This window comes from Pristiophorus japonicus, unplaced genomic scaffold (genome assembly GCF_044704955.1).
Source record: "Pristiophorus japonicus isolate sPriJap1 unplaced genomic scaffold, sPriJap1.hap1 HAP1_SCAFFOLD_358, whole genome shotgun sequence".
In the NCBI taxonomy this organism is placed as follows: Eukaryota; Metazoa; Chordata; class Chondrichthyes; family Pristiophoridae; genus Pristiophorus; species Pristiophorus japonicus.
Genome location: NW_027253413.1, coordinates 519,013 through 544,979, shown reverse-complemented (window position 1 = coordinate 544,979; position 25,967 = coordinate 519,013). Strand labels below are relative to the sequence as shown.

The window sequence follows — 25,967 nt, the reverse complement described above, 5'->3', positions numbered from 1 at the left end:
AATCCCTGTCACAGATGGGACAGACAATGGTTGAGGGTAAGGGAGGGTGGGACTGGTTTGCTGCACGCTCCTTCCGTTGCCTGTGCGTGGTTTCTGCATGCTCTTGGCGACGAGGCTCGAGGAGCTCAGCACCCTCCTGGATGTTCTTCCTCCACTTAGGGCGGTCTTTGGCCAGGGACTCCCATATGTCGGTGGGAATGTTGCACTGTATCAGGGAGGCTTTGAGGGTGTCCCTGTAACGTTTCCTCTGCCCACCTGGGGCTCGCTTGCCTTGAAGGAGTTCAGAGTAGAGCGCTTGCTTTGGGAATCTCGTGTCGGGCATGTGGACGCTATGGCCCGCCCAACTAAACTAAAAAACGCGTTTCCCATATTACAACAGTGACTACACTCCAAAAAGTACTTAATTGGCTGTAAAGCGCTTTGAGATGTCCGGTGGTCATGAAAGGCGCTGTATTAATCCAAATCTTTTTTCTTTAGTATTTCTGGTTGTTGTTCGGTCCCCTCTTCCCTTTACCTACTGAGCCCACATTTGGAAGATCATATACTAGCATTGTACGCTGGCTCTAGTCTCAGTGCAGATGGTCCAAGTTTGGTGTTTTCTCCCACCACCACACATTACCTTCAGTCCCACAGGCACATGTCTGTTTGATGTAGTTGATGAAGTTCACAATTCGGCACTGGTGATTGAAAATCTCCGTCTGATCCGCTGTATTCAAAGAACATACAGCATTAATCACTCAACTTGTTGGAGGTTACATAAATACACCGCAACAATTTGCTCTGGGTCTCCGTGCCGATTCTATCCATCATCAGTCAACAGACGTGCCCACTCTGGCAGATTAATTTACATCTCACGGTAATGGGCCCGAATCTCACCGAGATCTTTGCCGGGATATCCAACTCGGCACAAGGTGCACCGAGTGAGTGAATGGGGATTGACAGGCGGCAGATCATTGCACCCTGAGAGTCTGGCAGTGCGGCCTCCGCCCCCAGCAAGCGGGAGAGCAGGCCCAGGGTCAGTGCCATGCCCCCACAACTTGCAGGAGCACAATCAGCAGGCGGGGTATCGGCAGGCGGGGTATCGGCAGGTGGGTATCGGCAGGGGGGTATCGGCAGGTGGGTATCGGCAGGCGGGGTATCGGCAGCAGGGTATCAGCAGGCGGGGTATCGGCAGGGGGGTATCGGCAGGGGCTATCAGCAGGTGGGGTATCAGCAGGGGGGTATCGGCAGGCGGGGTATCGGCAGGGGGGTATTGGCAGGGGGGTATCGGCAGGGGGCTATCAGCAGGCGGGGTATCGGCAGGGGGGTATCGGCAGGCGGGGTATCGGCAGCAGGGTATCGGCAGGTGGGTATCGGCAGGCGGGGTATCGGCAGGGGGGGTATCGGCAGGGGGGTATCGGCAGGGGGGTATCGGCAGGCGGGGTATCGGCAGGCGGGGTATCGGCAGGCGGGGTATCGGCAGCAGGGTATCGGCAGGTGGGTATCGGCAGGCGGGGTATCGGCAGGGGGGTATCGGCAGGCGGGGTATCGGCAGGCGGGGTATCGGCAGGGGGGGTATCGGCAGGGGGGTATCGGCAGGGGGGTATCGGCAGGGGGGGTAGCGGCAGGTGGGGTATCGGCAGGTGGGTATCGGCAGGCGGGGTATCGGCAGGGGGGTATCGGCAGGGGGGTATCAGCAGGCGGGGTATCGGCAGCAGGGTATCGGCAGGAGGGTATCGGCAGGGGGGTATCGGCAGGGGGGTATCGGCAGGCGGGGTATCGGCAGGTGGGTATCGGCAGACGGGGTATCGGCAGGGGGGTATCGGCAGGCGGGGTATCGGCAGGCGGGGTATCGGCAGGGGGGTATCGGCAGGGGGCTATCAGCAGGCGGGGTATCGGCAGGGGGGTATCGGCAGGCGGGGTATCGGCAGGCGGGGTATCGGCAGCAGGGTATCGGCAGGCGGGGTATCGGCAGCAGGGTATCGGCAGGTGGGTATCGGCAGGCGGGGTATCGGCAGGCGGGGTATCGGCAGGAGGGTATCGGCAGGGGGGTATCGGCAGGGGGGTATCGGCAGGCGGGGTATCGGCAGGTGGGTATCGGCAGACGGGGTATCGGCAGACGGGGTATCGGCAGGGGGGTATCGGCAGGCGGGGTATCAGCAGGCGGGGTATCGGCAGGCGGGGTATTGGCAGGCGGGGTATCGGCAGGTGGGTATCGGCAGACGGGGTATCAGCAGGCGGGGTATCGGCAGGCGGGGTATTGGCAGGCGGGGTATCGGCAGGGGGGTATCGGCAGGCGGGGTATCGGCAGGCAGGGTATTGGCAGCAGGGTATCAGCAGGCGGGGTATCGGCAGGTGGGTATCAGCAGGCGGGGTATCGGCAGGCGGGGTATTAGCAGGGGGGTATTAGCAGGTGGGTATCGGCAGGTGGGGTATTAGCAGGGGGATATTAGCAGGGGGGTATTAGCAGGGGGGTATTAGCAGGTGGGTATCGGCAGGTGGGGTATTAGCAGGGGGGTATTAGCAGGGGGGTATTGGCAGGTGGGGTATTAGCAGGGGGGTATTAGCAGGTGGGTATCGGCAGGTGGGGTATTAGCAGGGGGGTATTAGCAGGGGGGTATTAGCAGGGGGGTATTAGCAGGTGGGTATCGGCAGGTGGGGTATTAGCAGGGGGGTATTAGCAGGGGGGTATTAGCAGGTGGGTATCGGCAGGTGGGGTATTAGCAGGGGGGTATCGGCAGGTAGGGTATTAGCAGGGGGGTATTAGCAGGTGAGTATCGGCAGGTGGGTATCGGCAGGTGGGTATCGGCAGGCGGGGTATCGGCAGGTGGGTATCGGCAGTTGGGTATCGGCAGGTGGGTATCGGCAGGTGGGTATCGGCAGGCGGGGTATCGGCAGGTGGGTATCGGCAGGTGGGTATCGGCAGGGGGGTATCGGCAGGTGGGTATCGGCAGGTGGGTATCGGCAGGTGGGTATCGGCAGGCGGGGTATCGGCAGGTGGGTATCGGCAGGTGGGTATCGGCAGGTGGGTATCGGCAGGTGAGTATCGGCAGGCGGGGTATCGGCAGGTGGGTATCGGCAGGTGGGTATCGGCAGGGGGGTATCGGCAGGGGGGTATCGGCAGGTGGGTATCGGCAGGTGGGTATCGGCAGGTGGGTATCGGCAGGGGGGTATCGGCAGGGGGGTATCGGCAGGTGGGTATCGGCAGGTGGGTATCGGCAGGGGGGTATCGGCAGGTGGGTATCGGCAGGTGGGTATCGGCAGGTGGGTATCGGCAGGTGGGTATCGGCAGGGGGGTATCGGCAGGGGGGTATCGGCAGGCGGGGTATCGGCAGCAGGGTATCAGCAGGCGGGGTATCAGCAGGCGGGGTATCGGCAGGTGGGTATCGGCAGGCGGGGTATCGGCAGGTGGGGTATCGGCAGGTGGGTATCAGCAGGCAGGGTATCGGCAGGTGGGTATCAGCAGGCAGGGTATCGGCAGGTGGGTATCGGCAGCAGGGTATCAGCAGGCGGGGTATCGGCAGGTGGGTATCAGCAGGCAGGGTATCGGCAGGTGGGTATCAGCAGGCAGGGTATCGGCAGCAGGGTATCAGCAGGCGGGGTATCGGCAGGTGGGTATCAGCAGGCAGGGTATCGGCAGGTGGGTATCAGCAGGCAGGGTATCGGCAGGTGGGTATCGGCAGGTGGGTATCGGCAGGTGGGTATCGGCAGCAGGGTATCAGCAGGCGGGGTATCGGCAGGTGGGTATCGGCAGCAGGGTATCAGCAGGCGGGGTATCGGCAGGGGGATATCGGCAGCAGGGTATCGGCAGGTGGGTATCGGCAGGGGGGTATCGGCAGGCAGGGTATCGGCAGGCAGGGTATTGACAGCAGGGTATCAGCAGGCGGGGTAGCGGCAGGTGGGGTATCGGCAGGTGGGGTATTAGCAGGGGGGTATCGGCAGGTGGGTATCGGCAGGTGGGGTATTAGCAGGTGGATATCGGCAGGTGGGGTATTAGCAGGGGGGTATCGGCAGGTGGGTATCGGCAGGTGGGGTATTAGCAGGGGGGTATCGGCAGGTGGGGTATTAGCAGAGGGGTATTAGCAGGTGGGTATCGGCAGGCGGGGTATTAGCAGGGGGGTATCGGCAGGTGGGGTATTAGCAGGTGGGTATCGGCAGGTGGGGTATTAGCAGGCGGGGTATCGGCAGGTGGGGTATTAGCAGGGGGGTATTAGCAGGTGGGTATCGGCAGGTGGGGTATCAGCAGGGGGGTATTAGCAGGTGGGTATCGGCAGGTGGGGTATTAGCAGGCGGGGTATCGGTAGGTGGAGTATTAGCAGAGGGGTATTAGCAGGTGGGTATCGGCAGGTGGGGTATTAGCAGGTGGATATCGGCAGGTGGGGTATTAGCAGGGGGGTATCGGCAGGTGGGGTATTAGCAGGTGGGGTATTAGCAGGAGGGTATCGGCAGGCAGGGTATTAGCAGGGGGGTATCGGCAGGTGGGGTATTAGCAGGGGGGTATCGGCAGGTGGGGTATTAGCAGGGGGGTATCGGCAGGCGGGGTATTAGCAGGGGGGTATCGGCAGGTGGGGTATTAGCAGGGGGGTATCGGCAGGCGGGGTATCGGCAGGTGGGGTATTAGCAGGGGGGTATCGGCAGGTGGGGTATTAGCAGGGGGGTATCGGCAGGCGGGGTATCGGCAGGTGGGGTATTAGCAGGGGGGTATCGGCAGGCGGGGTATCGGCAGGTGGGGTATTAGCAGGGGGGTATCGGCAGGCAGGGTATCGGCAGGCGGACATGATCTTTGCAGCGCGCCAGTTGCAGGAAAAATGCAGAGAGCAGCACCAGCCCTTATACATGGCCTTTTTCGATCTTACGAAGGCCTTTGACACTGTCAACCGTGCGGGACTATGGAGTATCCTCCTCCTTTTCGGATGCCCCAAAAGTTTGTCAACATCCTTCGCCTGCTCCACGATGACATGCAGACCGTGATCCTTACCAATGGATCCATTACAGACCCAATCCACGTACGGACCGGGGTCAAACAGGGCGGTGTCATTGCCCCAACCCTCTTCTCAATCTTCCTCGCCGCCATGCTCCACCTCACAATCAACAAGCTACCCGCTGGAGTGGAACTAAACTCCAGAACCAGTGGGAAGCTGTTTAACCTACGCCACCTCCAGGCCAGGTCCAAGATCACCCCAATCTCTGTCATTGAGCTGCAGTATGCGGATGACGCCTGCATCTGTGCACATTCAGATGCTGAACTCCAGGATATAGTCAACGTATTCACTGAGGCATATGAAAGCATGGGCCTTACGATTAACATCCACCAGCCTTCACGGCGGAGCCCTGGACAACGTGGACCATTTCCCATATCTCGGGAGCCTCTTATCAACAAAGGCAGACATTGATGCGGAGATTCAACATTGCCTCCAGTGTGCCAGTGCAGCCTTCGGCCGCCTGAGGAAAAGAGTGTTTGAAGACCAGGCCCTCAAATCTACCACCAAGCTCAAGGTCTGCAGGGCTGTAGTAATACCCGCCCATTGGTCTGACGATGTACAGAAGGCACCTCAAGTCTCTGGAGATATATCACCAACAATGTCTCCGCTAGATCCTGCAAATCCCCTGTGAGGACAGGTGCACCAACATCAGTGTCCTCGACCAGGCTAACATCTCCAGTATTGAAGCACTGACCACACTCAATTAGCTTCGTTGGGCAGGCCACATAGTACGCATGCCAGATACGAGATTCCCTAAACAAATGCTTTATGCGGAGCTCCTTCATGGTAAACGAGCCAAAGGAGGACAGCGGAAACGTTATAAGGACACCCTCAAAGCCTCACTGGTAAAGTGCGATATCACCACTGACACCTGGGAGACCCTGGCCCCAGACCGCCCGAGGTGGAGAAAGTGCATCCGGGAGGGCGTTGAGCTCTTCGAGTCTCAACGCAAAGAGTGCGAAGAGGTCAAGCGCAGGCAGCGGAAGGAGCGTGCGGCAAACTAACCTCACCCACTCCTTCCCTCGACGAATGTCTGTCCCACCTGTAACAGGGTCTGTGGCTTTCGTATCGGACTGTTCAGCCATCAAAGAACTCACTTTGGGAGTGGAAGCAAGTCTTCCTCAATTCCGAGGAACTGCCTATGATGATGATGATATCGGCAGGCGGGTATCAGCAGACAGGGTATCGGCAAGAGAGCAGCCCCTAGGAGTGCGACCACTTCTACAGTGAGAGTGGACGGACGTCACTGGAGTCCAGGCAGCCCATTGGACCGGCGTCCGAGCCTAGCGGGTATGGGGGTCAATCCCAATGAGGGGCAGAGGTCAATCCCAGTGAGGGGCAATGCAGCATTTAATATCGGTGGGGACGTGGCCTAAGAGTGGCGCAGCATTTATGAACAGAGGGGTCGGGGCTCAGGTGAGGTGCAGCAGAGCTTGTCTCAAGTCATCTTGGTTAACCCTTGTCACTGGACCAAGGCCTAGCTCTGTCAAGCCCGAGTGGTGGCTGGTGTACAATGGCCAAATTTGCCTCCAATGCAAGTATATCCTTCCTTAAATACGGAGACCAAAACTGTATGCAGTACTCCAGGTGTGGCCTCACCAATACCCTGTACAGTTGTAGCAGGACTTCTCTGCTTTTATACTCTATCCCCCTTTGCAATAAAGGCCAACATTCCATTTGCCTTCCTGATCACTTGCTGTACCTGCATACTAACTTTTTGTGTTTCATGTACAAGGACCCCCAGGTCCCTCTGTACTGCAGCACTTTGTAATCGCTCCCCATTTAAATAATAACTTGCTTTTTTATTTTTCCTAACAAAGTGGATAATCCCACATTTTCCCACATTACACTCCATCTGCTCACTCACTTAGCCTATCTATATCCCTTTTCAGATTCTTGGCTTTCTCCTCACAACTTACTTTCCCACCCATCTTTGTATCATCAGCAAATTTGGCTACATTACTACACTCGGTCCCTTCATCCAAACTATTTATATAGATTGTAAATAGTTGAGGCCCCAGCACAGATCCCTGCGGCACATCACTAGTTACTGATTGCCAACCGGAAAATGACCCATTTATCCCAACTCTTTGTTTTCTGTTAGTTAGCCAATCCTTTATTCATGCAAATATATTACCATCAACCCTGTGAGCTCTTATCTTGTACAGTAATCTTTTATGTGGCACCTTATCAAATGCCTTCTGGAAAAGCAAATACACCACATCTACTTTATCCTCCTTTATCCACTCTGCTCGTTACATCCTTAAAGAACTCCAGCAATTTTGTCAAACATCCTTTTCATAAAACCATGCTGACTCTGCTTGACTATTATGATTTTCTGAATGTCCTGCTACTACTTCCTTAATAATGGACGGCAGCATTTTCCCAATAACTGATGTTAGGCTAACTGGTCTATAGTTTCCTGCTTTCTGTCTCCCTCCTTTCTTAAATAGGGTTGTTATATTTGCGGTTTTCCAATCCGCTGGTACCCCTCCCGAATCCAGGGAATTTTGGTAGATTACAACCAATGCATTCACTATCCCTGCAGCCACTTCTTTAAGACCCTAGGATGCAGGCCATCAGGTCCAGGGGACTTGTCTGCCTTTAGTCCCTTTATTTTACCGAGTACTGCTTCATTAGTGATAGTGATTTTATTAAGTTCCTCCCTCCCTATTATAGGCAGTCCCTCGGAATTGAGGAAGACTTGCTTCCACTTTTAAAATGAGGCCTTAGTTGGCTGCACAGTCCAATACGAGAACCACAGTCCCTGCCACAGGTCGGACAGACAGTCATTGAGGGAAGGGGAGGGTGGGACAGGTTTGTCGCACACTCCTTCCTCTGCCTGCACTTGATCTCTGCATGCTCTCGGCGATGAGACTCGAAGTGCTCAGTGCCCTCCCGGATGCACTTCCTCCACTTAGGGCGGTCTTTGGCAAGGAGTGTGCGACAAACCTGTCCCACCCTCCCCTTCCCTCAATAACTGTCTGTCCGACCTGTGGCAGGGACTGTGGTTCTCGTATTGGACTGTACAGCCACCTAAGGCCTCATTTTAAGAGTGGAAGCAAGTCTTCCTCAATTCCGAGGGACTGCCTATAATAGGGAGGGAGGAACTTAATAAAATCACTATCACTAATGAAGCAGTACTCGGTAAAATAAAGGGACTAAAGGCAGACAAGTCCCCTGGACCTGATGGCCTGCATCCTAAGGTCTTAAAGAAGTGGCTGCAGGGATCGTGAATGCACTGGTTGTAATCTACGAAAATTCACTGGATTCAGTGGGGATGTTGCACTTTATCAGGGAGGCTTTGAGGGTGTCCTTGTAACGTTTCCTCTGCCCACCTTTGGCTCGATTGCTGTGAAGGAGGTCTGAGTAGAGCGCTTGCTTTGGGAGTCTCGTGTCGGGCATGTGGACAATGTGGCCTACCCAGTGGAGCTGGTCGAGTGTGGTCAGTGTTTCAATGCTGGGGATGTTGGCCTGGTCGAGGACACTGATGTTGGTGTGTCTGTCCTCCCAGGGGATTTGTAGGATCTTGCGGTGACATCGTTGGTGATTTATCTCCAGTGACTTGGTGTCTACTGTATATGGTCCATGACTCTGAGCCATACAGGAGGGCAGGTATTACTACAGCCCTGTAGACCATGAGCTTGGTGGCAGTTTTGAGGGCCTGGTCATCAAACACTCTTTTCCTCAGGCGGCCGAAGGTTGCACTGGCGTAATGGAGGTGGTGTTGGATCTCCTCGTCAATGTCTGCTTTTGTTGATAAGAGGCTTCTGAATATGGGAAATGGTCCACATTGTCCAGGGCCGCGCCGTGGATCTTGATGACTGGAGGGCAGTGCTTAGCAGTGTAAGGCCTAGGCTTTCATACGCCTCTGTAGATACATTGACTAGAGCCCCTTGATTATCCACTATTGGGATGTTTTCAGTGTCGTCTACCGTGAAGACCGATACAAAATATTTGTTCAAAGTCTCTGCTATTTCCCTGTTCCCCATTATTAATTCCCCAGTCTCATCCGCGAAGGGACCAACATTTACTTTAGCCACTCTTTTCCTTTTTATGTACCTGTAGAAACTTTTACTATCTGTTTTTATATTCTGTGCTAGTTTACTTTCATCATCTATCTTCCCTCGCTATCATTTTTTGTCGTCGTTCTTTGCTGGCTTTTAAAAGTTTCCCAATCCTCTGGCCTCCCACTAGTCTTGGCCACATTGTATGCCTTTGTTTTCAATTTGATACCCTCCCTTATTTCCTTAGTTAGCCACGGATGACTATCCCTTCTTTTACAGTCTTTCCTTCTCATTGGGATATATTTTTGTTGCGAGTTATGAAATATTTCCTTAAATGTCTGCCACTGCTCATCAACCGTCCCATACTTTAATCTATTTTCCCAGTCCACTTTAGCCAACCCTGCCCTCATAGAAACATAGAAAATAGGTGCAGGAGTAGGCCATTCGGCCCTTCTAGCCTGCACCGCCATTCAATGAGTTCATGGCTGAACATGGAACTTCAGTACCCCATTCCTGCTTTCTCCCCATACCCCTTGATCCCCCTAGTAGTAAGGACTACATCTAACTCTTTTTTGAATATATTTAGTGAATTGGCCTCAACAACTTTCTGTGGTAGAGAATTCCACAGGTTCACCACTCTCTGGGTGAAGAAGTTTCTCCTCATCTCGGTCGTAAATGGCTTACCCCTTATCCTTAGGGAGACTATGTTTGTAGTCTCTCTTATTTAAGCTTAGGACCCTGATTTCAGATCCAACTTTCTCTCCCTCCAACTGAATTTGAAATTCAACCATATTATGGTCACTCATTCCTGGAGGATCTTTTACGACGAGATCATTTATTAATCTGTCTCCTTATACAGTACCAGATCTAAGATATCCTGCTCTCTGGTTGGTTCTGCAACATACTGTTCAAGGAAACTATCCCAGATACACTCTATGAACTCTTCCTCAAGGCTGCTCTGGCCAATTTGTTTTGTCCAATCAAACTTCTTCACTCAGAGGGTGATGAATCATTGGAATTCCCTACCCAGAGGGCTGTGGAGGCTCAGTCGTTGAGTATATTTAAGACAGAGATCGATAGGAGTTTTGGATATTAAGGGAATCGAGGGATATGGGGACAGTGCAGGAAAGTGGAGTTGAGGTAGAAGATCAGCCATGATCTTACTGAATGGCGGGGCAGGCTCGAGGGGCCGAATGGCCGACTCCTGCTCCAATTCTTATGTTGTAAATGAAGCTGAGGGACAGGAAGCAGAGCGTGGTGCTTTTGGCTGACTGTCAGTGTGAAGGGGTGTATGCCCAGGGGTCGTTATTAATCACTTGCACTTGGATATACAGGGCACGATTTCAAAGTTTGCAGATGACCCAAAATGTAGCAACCAATGAGGAGGATAGTCATCACAGGCAGTCCTTCCAATAACTCCACGCCAAAAAGGGATGAGTTCAAAGGTGTTGCAATGAAGGACCTAATATTCCAGATCCCGAACTACATGGTGAAGGGTGGAAGATGCCTGTGCCTGGATTGTTTTAATGTGTGGTGGCTGTTTAGGAGGATAGTAAGAGACTACAGGAGGACATAGACAGCCTGTGAAATGGGCAGACACACGGCAGATGGAATTTAATGTAGAGAGGTGGGAAGTGATACATGTTGGGCAGGAAGAACAGGAGAGGCAATATAAACTAAATGGTGTACTTTTAAAGGGTGTGCAGGAACAGGGAGACCTGGGGATTGACGTACACATGTTTTTGAAGGTGCAGGACAAGTTGAGAAGGTGGTAAAAAAGCATGTGGGATCCTGGGCTTTATAAATAGAGGCATAGAATGCAAAAGCCAGGACGTTATGCTTGCAGCTAAACCTTTATAAAACACTGGTTGGGAGAATGTTGTGTTCAATTCTTGGCACCACACTTTAGGAAGGATGTCAAGGCCTTAGAGAGGGTGCAGGGGAGATTGACCAGAATGGTTTCAGGTATGAGGGATTTCAGTTGTGTGGAGAGACAGGAGAAGCTGGAGTTGTTCTCCTTAGAGCAGAGAAGGTTAGGAGAAGATTTAATAGAAGTGTGTAAAATAATGAGGGGTTTTGACAGAGGGTGACATTGTTTCCACTGGCAGGATGCTCAGTAACCAGAGGACACAGATTTACGATAATCGGCAAAGAGCCGGGGGCAGATGAGGAGGATGTTTTTGCGTGGTGAGTTATGGAACACGCTGCCTGAAAGGGCAGGGGAAGCAGATTCAAAAGTAACTTTTAAAAGGGAATTGGATAAATACTTGAAAAGGAAAAATTTGCAGGGGATGGGGATAGAGCAGAGGGTGTGGGAATAATTGGATAGCTCTATCAGAGCCAGCACAGGCACGATGGGCCGAATGGCCTCCTTCTGTGCTGTAAGATTTCTGGGTCCTATTTCCTCAATGTTGAATGCAACCTCTGGAAAGTTCTGGAATCCATCTCACAGATTTCAATAGTGAAAGGTTGACATCCCAGCATCTGTAGTGTCTGATCCGATGCACGTCCCATCCTTCACACACCTCCCAACAAAAGATGGAAGATTAATGTGCGGCAAAGAGCTCCAACTAGTGGGCCAGCCGAGAACAGGCACTGCTGGCTTCTGACAAGTAGCTGAAGGTGACCCGCTGGGTTTGGGGTTTGAACGGGTGTCTCGTGCACTGAGTCCAACACAAGCAGGACCATTTACACAGGTCTTACTGACTGAAGAGCTGCAGGCTGTGTCAGCAGCAGTTGGTGTGAGTGGCCAGTGATATCATGGCTCCCACCTACGGGAGCCGCCCACTCTCAGACTGTCACACATAAACACTCAGCTCCTGGGAACAAAGTTTTCTCACACATCCACAAAGATTAAATTGTCCACACACCCAACACCAACAAGGGCCCATTCAGCTGCTCCATCACCGATCCCGAGACCTGTGGGCCTCCACACCACTGCTTGTTCCATGCCAGACACGAGACTCCCAAAGCAAGTGCTCTACTCAGAACTCGTCCACGGCAAATGAGCCAAAGGTGGGCAGAGGAAACGTTACAGGGACACCCTCAAAGCCTCCCTGATAAAGTGCAACATCCCCACTGATACCTGGGAGTCCCTGGCCAAAGACCGCCCTAAGTGGAGGAAGTGCATCCGGGAGGGCGCTCAGCACCTCGAGTCTCGTCGCCGAGAGCATGCAGAAACCAAGCACAGGCAGTGGAAGGAGTGTGCGGCAAACCTGTCCCACCCTCCCCTTCCCTCAACGTCTATCTGTCCCACCTGTGACAGAGACTGTGGTTCTCGTATTGGACTGTTCAGCCACCTAAGGACTCATGTTAAGATTGGAAGCAAGTCTTCCTCGATTCCGAGGGACTGCCTATGATGATGATGATGATGCTTGTTCCTTGGGCCAGCCCACACTGCGATATGTGTGCGCACTAGGTCTGTGCAGCAGAGCTAGTCTCCAGTCGAGACCTAGCTCTGTCGAGCCTGTGTGGTGGCTGGTGTGCAACGGGCATCACAGGCATCTTCCATCCTTCAGGATGTAGTTCGGGACCTGGAATATTAGATCCTTCATTGAAACACCTGTGACCGCATCCCTTTTTGGAGTGGAAGCAAGTCATCCTCAACACGAGGGAGCACCTAACACTATACTATACTCATTCCTTGATGCCTCAGCGTGTGATACTGCAGGCTCTGTCAGCTTAATAAGCACCAAGTAAGGTCACTCCTGGTCGCTGGAGAAAGATGGCAGAGCTCTGTCTTTTAATTAAGATTGATCCAACAGTACAGAAACTTTCAAATGTAAACGTCAGATTACAATTTCCCCAAGTGTCTCAAATACTGGTCCAATAATCTCAAAGATCCAATCTATGTGGGTAATAGCAGGTAGCGGAAAGAAATGAATGAAGGGAGGGAGGGAATGAATGAAGGAAAAAGGGAATGAGTGAATGAAGGAACGAAAGTAGCAACGAATGAAGAAGGGAAGAATAATTTGAGAAAATAATTGAAGGAATGATGGCGGGAATTATTGAAGGAAGGAATGAATGAAAGAGGATTGTCAGTTCACAGCACAACTGAACATAATTTGTTTTAATAAGGATCTGTGTATCTGTACCCCTAATCTCCACACCTGTCCCCATGATTTGTATATCTACATCTTTGAGACACTTTAGGACTCACATACTGCATCAATGCGTCAACTACCTTGGAGACATAGGATGGAGAACACAAGCAAAGGTAAGCAAAATGACTTGGTAAGCTGCGGTGTGACAGAAAGTGGTGATAAAAATAGGCATGACTGCTATAACCAACATCACCGGAAATAGATCGACTGGTTCATCACAGTTTGTGCAATCTGACTGAACACAAACTGGCTGGCCGAGTTTGTCTGCAACACACCGAGAGTAATTAATTGGCTGTGAAGCTTTTGGAATATAGAAACATAGAAAATAGGTGCAGGAGTAGGCCATTCGGCCCTTCGAGCCTGCACCACCATTCAATAAGGTCATTCACCTCAGTACCCCTTTCCTGCTTTCTCTCCAAAGCGCTTGATCCCTTCAGCTGTAAGGGCCATATCTAACTCCCTCTTGAATATATCTAACGAACTGGCATCAACAACTCTCTGCGGTAGAGAATTCCACAGGTTAACAACTCTGTGAGTGAAGAAGTTTCTCTTCAGCTCAGTCCTATATGGCTTACTCCTTATACTTAGACTGTGTCCCCTAGTTCTGGACTTCCCCAACATCAGGAACATTCTTCCTGCATCCAACCTGTCCAGTCCCGTCAGAATTTTATATGTTTCTATGAGATCCCCTCTCATCCTTCTAAACGCCAGTGAATAAAAGCCCAGTCGATCCAGTCTCTCCTCATATGTCAGTCCTGCCATCCTGGGAATCAGTCTGGTGAACCTTCGCTGCACTCCCTCAATAGCAAGAACGTGCTTCCTCAGATTAGAAGACCAAAACTATAAACAATATTCCAGGTGACATCCCTGCTCCTATACTCAAATCCCCTCGCTATGAAGGCCAACATACCATTTGCCTTCTTCACCGCCTGCTGTACCTGCATGCCAACTTTCAATGACTGATGTACCATGACACCCAGGTCTCGTTGCACCTCCCCTTTTCCTAATCTGCCGCCATTCAGATAATATTCTGCCTTCGTGTTTTTGCCACCAAAGTGGATAACCTCACAATTATCCACATTATGCTGCATCTGCCATGCATTTGCCCACTCACCTAACCTGTCCAAGTCACCCTGCAGCCTCTTAGCATCCTCCTCACAGCTCACACTGCCACCCAATTTACTGTCATCTGAAAACTTGGAGATATTACACTCAATTCCTTCACCTAAATCATTAATGTATATTGTAAATAGCTGGGGTCACAGCACTGAACCCTGCCATTCTGAAAAGGACCGGTTTATCCCAACTCTCTGCTTCCTGTCTGCCAACCAGTTCTCTATCCACGTCAGTACATTACCCCCAATACCACGTGCTTTAATTTTGCACACCAATCTCGTGTGGGACCTTGTCAAAAGCCTTTTGAAAGTCCAAATACACCACATCCACTGGTTCTCCCTTGTCCACTCTACTAGTTACATCCTCAAAAAATTCCAGATGATTTGTCAAGCATGATTTCCCTTTCATAAATCCATGTTGCCTTGGACCGATCCTGTCACTGCTTTCCAAATGCGCTGTTATTTCATATTTAATAATTGATTCCAACATTTTACTGATGTCAGCCTAACCGGTCTATAATTATCCATTTTCTCTCTCCCTCCTTTTTTAAAAAGTGGTGTTACATTAGCTACCCTCCAATCCATAGGAACTGATCCAGAGTCGATAGGCTGTTGGAAAATTATCACCAATGCATCCACTATTTCTATGGCTACTTCCTTAAGTACTCTGGGATGCAGACTATCAGGCCCTGGGGATTTATCGGCCTTCAACCCCAAAAAAGGATGATAGCCTTCAGTTCCTCCTTCTCCCTAGAACTTCTGGAAGGTTACTTGTGTCTACCTCAGTGAAGACAGAAGCAAAGTATTTGTTCAATTGGTCTGCCATTTCTTTGTTCCCCATTATAAATTCACTTGACTCTGACTGCAAGGGACCTATGTTTGTCTTCACTAATCTTTTTCTCTTCACATATCTATAGAAGCTTTTGCAGTCAGTTTTTATGTTCCCGGCAAGCTTCCTCTCATACTCTATTTTCCCCCTCCTAATTAAATCCTTTGTCATCCTCTGCTTTCTCCCAGTCCTCGGGTTTGCTGCTTTTTCTGCCCAATTTATATGCCTCTTCCTTGGATTTAACACTATCCTTAATTTCCCTTGTTTGCCATGGTTGAGCCACCTTCCCCATTTTATTTTTACTCTAGACAGGGATGTACAATTGTTGAAGTTCATCATGTGATCTTTAAATGTTTGCCATTGCCTATCCATCGTCAACCCCTTTAAGTATCATTCGCCAGTCTATCCTAGCCAATTCACGTCTCATACCATTGAAGTTACCTTTGCTTAAGTTCAGGACCCTAGTCTCTGAATTAACTATGTCACTCTCCATCTTAGTGAGGAATTCTACCATATTATGGTCACTCTTCCTCAAGGGGCCTCGCACAATAAGATTGCTAATTAGTCCTCTCTCATTACACATCACCCAGTCTAGGATGGGCAGCCCTCTAGTTGGTTCCTTGACATATTGGTCCAGAAAACCATCCCTAATATACTCCAGGAAATCCTCCTCCATTGTATTGCTACCAGTTTGGTTAGCCCAATCAATATGTAGATTAAAGTTGCCCATGATAACTGCTGTACCTTTATTGCAAGTATCCCTAATTTCTTGTTTGATGCCATCCCCAACCGCACTACTACTGTTTGGTGGTCTGTACACAACTCCCACTAGCGTTTTCTGCCCCTTGGTATTCAGTAGCTCCACCCATACAGATTCCACATCATCCAAGCTGATGTCCTTCCTTACTATTGCGTTAATCTCCTCTTTAACCAGCAACGCTATCCCACCTCCTTTTCCTTTCTGTCTATCCTTCCGAAATGTTGAATACCCCTGGATGTTGAGTTCCCAGCCGGAGGATGTGAAAGTTGCTATATAAAGGAATTGTTTCTTTCTTTACCAGAAGTGTGTGCTCATGTAATATAAAATACAGTCGCTGTATAGAAATCATAAAATCAAAATAATTCAATAATTACTTTGCTTCAGTATTTACCAGGGAGATAGAACAGGTGTAGATGACTCTGAATGATGAGATTAGTAATGAGATATATTAAATAAACAAATCAAACTCAGAGGATAAAACCCCAGGTCTGGATGGATTAAATCCTCACATCATAAAAGAATCTAGGGAAGAGATAGCAGAGGCCTTACGACACATATTTAATAATCCGTTAGAAAAAGGTGCAGTACCAGAGGACTGGCGCAGAGCTAACGTAATACCTATATTTAAGAAGGGGATAGAACATATACAGGGAATTATAGACCAGTCACAGCTTAACATCGGTGGGAGAAAAAATAATGGAATCCCTACTAAAGGAGAAAATAGAGGAACATCTAAAAAGCAAAAATATAATTACAAATAGTCAGCATGGATTTCAAAAGGAAAAGTCTTGATTGATCAACCTCATTGAATTTTTTGAAGAGGTAACAGAGAGAGTAGACAAGGGTAATGGGTAATGCAGTAGATGTAATTTATCTAGATTTTCAAAAGGCCTTCAATAAGGTATCCCATAATAGACTGATGAACAAGATCAGAGAATGTGCAATCAGGGGACAAGTGGCAGAATAGATAGCTAGCTGGCTTCAAGACAGAAAGCAGAGAGTAGAGAGTAGGGGTAAAAGGTAGCTATTCACAGTGGCAGAAGATGTGTCGTGGTGTTCCACAAGGATCAGTGCTGGGACCACTGTTGTTCACAATTTATATTAATGATTTAGATTTTGGAATCAAAAACACAATTTCTAAATTTGTGGATGACATCAAATTGGGGGTGAGTCAATACTGAGGAGGACTGCAACAAATTACAGGAGGTTAATGAACTTGCAGAATGGGCATATAATTGGCAAATGAAGTTCAACACAGATAAATGTGAGGTACTACATCTTGGTAGGAAAAAAAGACTTGCATTTAGAGGGCCGGATGACCACCGGATGTCTCGAAGTGCTTTACAGCCAATGAAGTACTTTTGGAGTGTAGTCACTGTTGTAATGTGGGAAATGCGGCAGCCAGCTTGTGCACAGCAAGCTCCCACAAACAGCAATGTGATAATGACCAGATAATCCGTTCCAGTTATGTGGATTGAGGGATAAATATTGGCCAGGATACCGGGGATAACCCCCCTGCTCTTCTTCAAAATAGTGCAATAGGATCTTTTACATCCACCTGAGACAGCAGACAGGACTTTGGTTTAACGCCTCATCCGAAAGACGACCCCTCTGACAGTGCAGCACTCACTCCACGTGGCACTGCAGTGACACCCTAGATTTGTGTGCTAAAGCCCCTGGCGTGGGCCTTGAAACCACAACCTTCTGGCTCAGAGGTGAGAGTGAAAGAGTTACACACTGAACTCAGACAGCAAGAGCGTTACTGAGCTCAGACAGCAAGAGCGTTACTGAGCTCAGAGAGCGAGACAGTCACTCACTGAGCTCAGAGAGCAAGAGCGTTACTCACTGAGCTCAGAGAGCGAGAGCGTTACTCACTGAGCTCAGAGAGCGAGAGCGTTACTCACTGAGCTCAGAGAGCGAGAGCGTTACTCACTGAGCTCAGAGAGCGAGAGCGTTACTCACTGAGCTCAGAGAGTGAGAGCGTTACTCACTGAGCTCAGAGAGCGAGAGCGTTACTCACTGAGCTCAGAGAGCGAGAGCGTTACTCACAGAGCTCAGAGAGTGAGAGTGTTACTCAATGAGCTTAGAGAGTGAGAGCGTTACTCACTGAGCTCAGAGAGCGAGAGCGTTACTCACTGAGCTCAGAGAGTGAGAGCGTTACTCACTGAGCTCAGAGAGCGAGAGCGTTACTCACTGAGCTCAGAGAGTGAGAGCGTTACTCACAGAGCTCAGAGAGTGAGAGTGTTACTCAATGAGCTTAGAGAGTGAGAGCGTTACTCACTGAGCTCAGAGAGTGAGAGCGTTACTCACTGAGCTCAGAGAGCGAGAGCGTGACTCACTGAGCTCAGAGAGCGAGAGCGTTACTCACTGAGCTCAGAGAGCGAGAGCGTTACTCATTGAGCTTAGAGAGTGAGAGCGTTACTCACTGAGCTCAGAGAGCGAGAGCGTGACTCACTGAGCTCAGAGAGCGAGAGCGTTACTCACTGAGCTCAGAGAGCGAGAGCGTTACTCACTGAGCTAAGAGAGCGAGAGCGTTACTCACTGAGCTCAGAGAGCGAGAGCGTTACTCACTGAGCTCAGAGAGCGAGAGCGTTACTCATTGAGCTCAGAGAGTGAGAGCGTTACTCACTGAGCTCAGAGAGCGAGAGCGTTACTCACTGAGCACAGAGAGCGAGAGCGTTACTCACTGACCTCAGAGAGCGAGAGCGTTACTCACTGAGCTCAGAGAGCGAGAGCGTTACTCACTGAGCTCAGAGAGCGAGAGCGTTACTCACTGAGCTCAGAGAGCGAGAGCGTTACTCATTGAGCTCAGAGAGCGAGAGCGTTACTCACTGAGCTCAGAGAGCGAGAGCGTTACTCACTGAGCTCAGAGAGTGAGAGCGTTACTGAGCTCAGAGAGCGAGAGCGTTACTCACAGAGCTGAGAGAGCGAGAGCGTTACTCACAGAGCTCAGAGAGCGAGAGCGTTACTCACTGAGCTGAGAGTGAGAGCGTGACTCATTGAGCTCAGCGAGCGAGAGCGTTACTCACTGAGCTCAGAGAGCGAGAGCGTTGCTCACTGAGCTCAGAGAGCGAGAGCGTTACTCACAGAGCTCAGAGAGCGAGAGCGTGACTCACTGAGCTCAGAGAGCGAGAGCGTTACTCACAGAGCTCAGAGAGCGAGAGCGTGACTCACTGAGCTCAGAGAGTGAGCGTTACTCACTGAGCTCAGAGAGCGAGAGCGTTACTCACTGAGCACAGAGAGCGAGAGCGTTACTCACAGAGCTCAGAGAGCGAGAGCGTGACTCACTGAGCTCAGAGAGTGAGCGTTACTCACTGAGCTCAGAGAGCGAGAGCGTTACTCACTGAGCACAGAGAGCGAGAGCGTTACTCACTGAGCTGAGAGTGAGAGCGTGACTCATTGAGCTCAGCGAGCGAGAGCGTTACTCACTGAGCTCAGAGAGCGAGAGCGTTGCTCACTGAGCTCAGAGAGCGAGAGCGTTACTCACTGAGCTCAGAGAGCGCGAGCGTTACTCACTGAGCTGAGAGTGAGAGCGTGACTCATTGAGCTCAGCGAGCGAGAGCGTTACTCACTGAGCTCAGAGAGCGAGAGCGTTACTCACTGAGCTCAGAGAGCGAGAGCGTTACTCACTGAGCTGAGAGAGCGAGAGCGTTACTCATTGAGCTCAGAGAGTGAGAGCGTTACTCACTGAGCTCAGAGAGCGCGAGCGTTACTCACTGAGCTGAGAGCGAGAGCGTTACTCACTGAGCTCAGAGAGTGAGAGCGTTACTCATTGAGCTCAGAGAGCGAGAGCGTGACTCATTGAGCTCAGAGAGCGAGAGCGTTACTCACTGAGCTCAGAGAGCGAGAGCGTTACTCATTGAGCTCAGAGAGCGAGAGCGTTACTCACTGAGCTCAGAGAGGGAGAGCGTTACTCACTGAGCTCAGAGAGTGAGAGCGTTACTCACTGAGCTCAGAGAGCGAGAGCGTTACTCACTGAGCTCAGAGAGCGAGAGCGTTACTCACTTTGCTCAGAGAGTGAGAGCGTTACTCACTGAGCTCAGAGAGCGAGAGCGTTACTCATTGAGCTCAGAGAGCGAGAGCGTTACTCATTGAGCTCAGAGAGCGAGAGCGTTACTCATTGAGCTCAGAGAGCGAGAGCGTTACTCACTTTGCTCAGAGAGCGAGAGCGTTACTCACTTTGCTCAGAGAGTGAGAGCATTACTCACTGAGCTCAGAGAGCGAGAGCGTTACTCATTGAGCTCAGAGAGCGAGAGCGTTACTCATTGAGCTCAGAGAGCGAGAGCGTTACTCATTGAGCTCAGAGAGCGAGAGCGTTACTCACTGAGCTCAGAGAGCGAGAGCGTTACTCACTGAGCTCAGAGAGCGAGAGCGTTACTCACTGAGCTCAGAGAGTGAGAGCGTTACTCACTGAGCTCAGAGAGTGAGAGCGTTACTCACAGAGCTCAGAGAGTGAGAGCGTTACTCACTGAGCTCAGCGAGCGAGAACGTTACTCATTGAGCTCAGAGAGCGAGAGCGTGACTCACTGAGCTCAGAGAGCGAGAGCGTTACTCACTGAGCTGAGAGTTAGAGCGTGACTCACTGAGCTCAGAGAGCGAGAGCGTTACTCATTGAGCTCAGAGAGCGAGAGCGTTACTCACTGAGCTCATAGCGAGAGCGTTACTCACTGAGCTTAGAGAGCGAGAGCGTTACTCACTGAGCTCAGAGAGCGAGAGCGTTACTCACTGAGCTCAGAGAGTGAGAGCGTTACTCACTGAGCTGAGAGTGAGAGCGTTACTCATTGAGCTCAGAGAGTGAGAGCGTGACTCACAGAGCTCAGAGAGCGAGAGCGTTACTCATTGAGCTGAGAGAGCGAGAGCGTTACTCATTGAGCTGAGAGAGCGAGAACGTTACTCACTGAGCTCAGAAAATGAGAGCATTACTCACTGAGCACAGAGAGCGAGAACGTTACTCATTGAGCTGAGAGAGCGAGAGCGTTACTTACTAAGCTGAGAGAGCGAGAACGTTACTCACTGAGCTCAGAAAATGAGAGCATTACTCACTGAGCACAGAGAGCGAGAACGTTACTCATTGAGCTCAGAGAGCGAGAACGTTACTCACTGAGCTGAGAGTGAGAGCGTTACTCACTGAGCTGAGAGAGCGAGAGCATTACTCACTGTGCTGAGAGAGCGAGAGCATTACTCATTGAGCTCAGAGAGTGAGAGCGTGACTCACTGAGCTCAGAGAGCGAGAGCGTGACTCATTGAGCTCAGAGAGTGAGAGCGTGACTCACTGAGCTCAGAGAGCGAGAGCGTGACTCACTGAGATCAGAGAGCGAGAGCGTTACTCATTGAGCTCAGAGAGTGAGAGCGTGACTCACTGAGCTCAGAGAGCGAGAGCGTTACTCACTGAGCTCAGAGAGCGAGAGCGTTACTCACTGAGCTCAGAGAGCGAGAGCGTTACTCACTGAGCTCAGAGAGTGAGAGCGTTACTCACTGAGCTCAGAGAGCGCGAGCGTTACTCACTGAGCTGAGAGCGAGAGCGTTACTCACTGAGCTCAGAGAATGAGAGCGTTACTCATTGAGCTCAGAGAGCGAGAGCGTGACTCATTGAGCTCCAGAGAGCGAGAGCATGACTCATTGAGCTCAGAGAGCGAGAGCGTTACTCACTGAGCTCAGAGTGCGAGAGCGTTACTCATTGAGCTCAGAGAGCGAGAGCGTGACTCACTGAGCTCAGAGAGCGAGAGCGTTACTCACTGAGCTCAGAGAGTGAGAGCGTTACTCACTGAGCTCAGAGAGCGAGAGCGTTACTCACTGAGCTCAGAGAGCGAGAGCGTTACTCACTGAGCTCAGAGAGCGAGAGCGTTACTCACTGAGCTCAGAGAGCGCGAGCGTTACTCACTGAGCTCAGAGAGCGCGAGCGTTACTCACTGAGCTGAGAGCGAGAGCGTTACTCACTGAGCTCAGAGAGTGAGAGCGTTACTCATTGAGCTCAGAGTGCGAGAGCGTGACTCATTGAGCTCCAGAGAGCGAGAGCGTGACTCATTGAGCTCAGAGAGCGAGAGCGTTACTCATTGAGCTCAGAGAGCGAGAGCGTGACTCACTGAGCTCAGAGAGCGAGAGCGTTACTCACTGAGCTCAGAGAGTGAGAGCGTTACTCACTGAGCTCAGAGAGCGAGAGCGTTACTCATTGAGCTCAGAGAGCGAAAGCGTCACTCATTGAGCTCAGAGAGCGAGAGCGTTACTCACTGAGCTCAGACAGCGAGAGCGTTACTCAATGAACTCAGAGAGCGAGAGCGTTACTCACTGAGCTCAGAGAGTGAGAGCGTGACTCACTGAGCTCAGAGAGCGTGAGCGTGACTCACTGAGCTCAGAGAGTGAGAGCGTTACTCACTGAGCTCAGAGAGTGAGAGCGTTACTCACTGAGCTCAGAGAGTGAGAGCGTTACTCACAGAGCTCAGAGAGCGAGAGCGTTATTCACTGAGCACAGAGAGCGAGAACGTTACTCACTGAGCTGAGAGTGAGAGCGTTACTCATTGAGCTCAGAGAGTGAGAGCGTGACTTACAGAGCTCAGAGAGTGAGAGCGTTACTCACTGAGCTCAGAGAGTGAGAGCGTTACTCACTGAGCTCAGAAGAGCGCGAGCGTTATTCACTGAGCTCAGCGAGCGAGAACGTTACTCATTGAGCTCAGAGAGCGAGAGCGTGACTCACTGAGCTCAGAGAGCGAGAGCGTTACTCATTGAGCTCAGAGAGCGAGAGCGTTACTCACTGAGCTCATAGCGAGAGCGTTACTCACTGAGCTTAGAGAGCGAGAGCGTTACTCACTGAGCTCAGAGAGTGAGAGCGTTACTCACTGAGCTCAGAGAGTGAGAGCGTTACTCACTGAGCTCAGAGAGCGAGAGCGTTACTCATTGAGCTCAGAGAGCGAGAGCGTTACTCACTGAGCTCATAGCGAGAGCGTTACTCACTGAGCTTAGAGAGCGAGAGCGTTACTCACTGAGCTCAGAGAGTGAGAGCGTTACTCACAGAGCTCAGAGAGTGAGAGCGTTATTCACTGAGCACAGAGAGCGAGAACGTTACTCACTGAGCTGAGAGTGAGAGCGTTACTCATTGAGCTCAGAGAGTGAGAGCGTGACTCACAGAGCTCAGAGAGCGAGAGCGTTACTCATTGAGCTGAGAGAGCGAGAGCGTTACTCATTGAGCTGAGAGAGCGAGACCGTTACTTACTAAGCTGAGAGAGCGAGAACGTTACTCACTGAGCTCAGAAAATGAGAGCATTACTCACTGAGCTCAGAGAGCGAGAACGTTACTCACTGAGCTCAGAGAGCGAGAGCGTTACTCACTGAGCTGAGAGTGAGAGCGTTACTCACTGAGCACAGAGAGCGAGAACGTTACTCATTGAGCTGAGAGAGCGAGAGCGTTACTTACTAAGCTGAGAGAGCGAGAACGTTACTCACTGAGCTGAGAGTGAGAGCGTTACTCACTGAGCTCAGAGTGAGAGCATTACTCACTGAGCTGAGAGTGAGAGCGTTACTCACTGAGCTGAGAGAGCGAGAGCATTACTCACTGAGCTGAGAGAGCGAGAGCATTACTCACTGAGCTCAGAGAGCGAGAACGTTACTCATTGAGCTGAGAGAGCGAGAGCGTTACTCACTGAGCTCAGAGAGCGAGAACGTTACTCATTGAGCTGAGAGAGCGAGAGCGTTACTTACTAAGCTGAGAGAGCGAGAACGTTACTCACTGAGCTGAGAGTGAGAGCGTTACTCACTGAGCTCAGAGAGTGAGAGCATTACTCACTGAGCTCAGAGAGCGAGAACGTTACTCATTGAGCTCAGAGAGTGAGAGCGTTACTCACTGAGCTGAGAGAGCGAGAGCATTACTCACTGAGCTCAGAGAGCGAGAACGTTACTCACTGAGCTGAGAGTGAGAGCGTTACTCACTGAGCTGAGAGAGCGAGAGCATTACTCACTGAGCTGAGAGAGCGAGAGCATTACTCACTGAGCTCAGAGAGCGAGAACGTTACTCATTGAGCTCAGAGAGCGAGAGCATTACTCACTGAGCTGAGAGAGCGAGAGCATTACTCACTGAGCTCAGAGAGCGAGAACGTTACTCATTGAGCTCAGAGAGCGAGAGCGTTACTCACTGAGCTCAGAGAGCGAGAGCGTGACTCACTGAGCTCAGAGAGCGAGAGCGTTACTCATTGAGCTCAGAGAGTGAGAGCGTTACTCACTGAGCTCAGAGAGCGAGAGCGTTACTCACTGAGCTCAGAGAGCGAGAGCGTTACTCACTGAGCTCAGAGAGTGAGAGCGTTACTCACTGAGCTCAGAGAGCGCGAGCGTTACTCACTGAGCTCAGAGAGCGCGAGCGTTACTCATTGAGCTCAGAGAGCGAAAGCGTTACTCATTGAGCTCAGAGAGCGAGAGCGTTACTCACTGAGCTCAGAGAGCGAGAGCGTGACTCATTGAGCTAAGAGAGCGAGAGCGTGACTCATTGAGCTCAGAGAGCGAAAGCGTTACTCATTGAGCTCAGAGAGCGAGAGCGTGACTCATTGAGCTCAGAGAGCGAGAGCGTGACTCACTGAGCTCAGAGAGCGTGAGCGTGACTCACTGAGCTCAGAGAGCGAGAGCGTTACTCACTGAGCTCAGAGAGTGAGAGCGTTACTCACTGAGCTCAGAGAGTGAGAGCGTTACTCACAGAGCTCAGAGAGTGAGAGCGTTATTCACTGAGCACAGAGAGCGAGAACGTTACTCACTGAGCTGAGAGCGAGAGCTTGACTCACTGAGCTCAGAGAGTGAGAGCGTGACTCACTGAGCTCAGAGAGCGAGAGCGTTACTCACTGAGCTCAGAAGAGCGCGAGCGTTACTCACTGAGCTCAGCGAGCGAGAACGTAACTCATTGAGCTCAGAGAGCGAGAGCGTGACTCACTGAGCTCAGAGAGCGAGAGCGTTACTCATTGAGCTCAGAGAGCGAGAGCGTTACTCACTGAGCTCAGAGAGTGAGAGCGTTACTCACAGAGCTCAGAGAGTGAGAGCGTTATTCACTGAGCACAGAGAGCGAGAACGTTACTCACTGAGCTGAGAGTGAGAGCGTTACTCATTGAGCTCAGAGAGTGAGAGCGTGACTCACAGAGCTCAGAGAGCGAGAGCGTTACTCATTGAGCTGAGAGAGCGAGAGCGTTACTCATTGAGCTGAGAGAGCGAGACCGTTACTTACTAAGCTGAGAGAGCGAGAACGTTACTCACTGAGCTCAGAAAATGAGAGCATTACTCACTGAGCTCAGAGAGCGAGAACGTTACTCACTGAGCTGAGAGTGAGAGCGTTACTCACTGAGCACAGAGAGCGAGAACGTTACTCATTGAGCTGAGAGAGCGAGAGCGTTACTTACTAAGCTGAGAGAGCGAGAACGTTACTCACTGAGCTGAGAGTGAGAGCGTTACTCACTGAGCTCAGAGAGTGAGAGCATTACTCACTGAGCTGAGAGTGAGAGCGTTACTCACTGAGCTGAGAGAGCGAGAGCATTACTCACTGAGCTGAGAGAGCGAGAGCATTACTCACTGAGCTCAGAGAGCGAGAACGTTACTCATTGAGCTGAGAGAGCGAGAGCGTGACTCACTGAGCTCAGAGAGCGAGAGCGTTACTCACTGAGCTCAGAGCGAGAGCGTTACTCACTGAGCTGAGAGAGCGAGAGCGTTACTCACAGAGCTCAGAGAGTGAGAGCGTTACTCACTGAGCTCAGAGAGTGAGAGCGTTACTCACAGAGCTCAGAGAGTGAGAGCGTTATTCACTGAGCACAGAGAGCGAGAACGTTACTCACTGAGCTGAGAGCGAGAGCTTGACTCACTGAGCTCAGAGAGTGAGAGCGTGACTCACTGAGCTCAGAGAGCGAGAGCGTTACTCACTGAGCTCAGAAGAGCGCGAGCGTTACTCACTGAGCTCAGCGAGCGAGAACGTAACTCATTGAGCTCAGAGAGCGAGAGCGTGACTCACTGAGCTCAGAGAGCGAGAGCGTTACTCATTGAGCTCAGAGAGCGAGAGCGTTACTCACTGAGCTCAGAGAGTGAGAGCGTTACTCACAGAGCTCAGAGAGTGAGAGCGTTATTCACTGAGCACAGAGAGCGAGAACGTTACTCACTGAGCTGAGAGTGAGAGCGTTACTCATTGAGCTCAGAGAGTGAGAGCGTGACTCACAGAGCTCAGAGAGCGAGAGCGTTA

General features: G+C 51.1%; 1 protein-coding gene across 1 annotated transcript in view; it reads right to left on the bottom strand.

The window, feature by feature from the left end:
- Window positions 1-25,967, bottom strand: part of LOC139250247 (uncharacterized protein C22orf15-like) — a 347,512-nt gene that overhangs the window by 2,642 nt on the left and 318,903 nt on the right. Inside the window, exon 2 of the mRNA XM_070872746.1 lies at window positions 620-706. The gene's annotated coding sequence lies outside the window, so the exon portion shown is untranslated. The remainder of the gene's footprint in view (window positions 1-619; window positions 707-25,967) is intronic.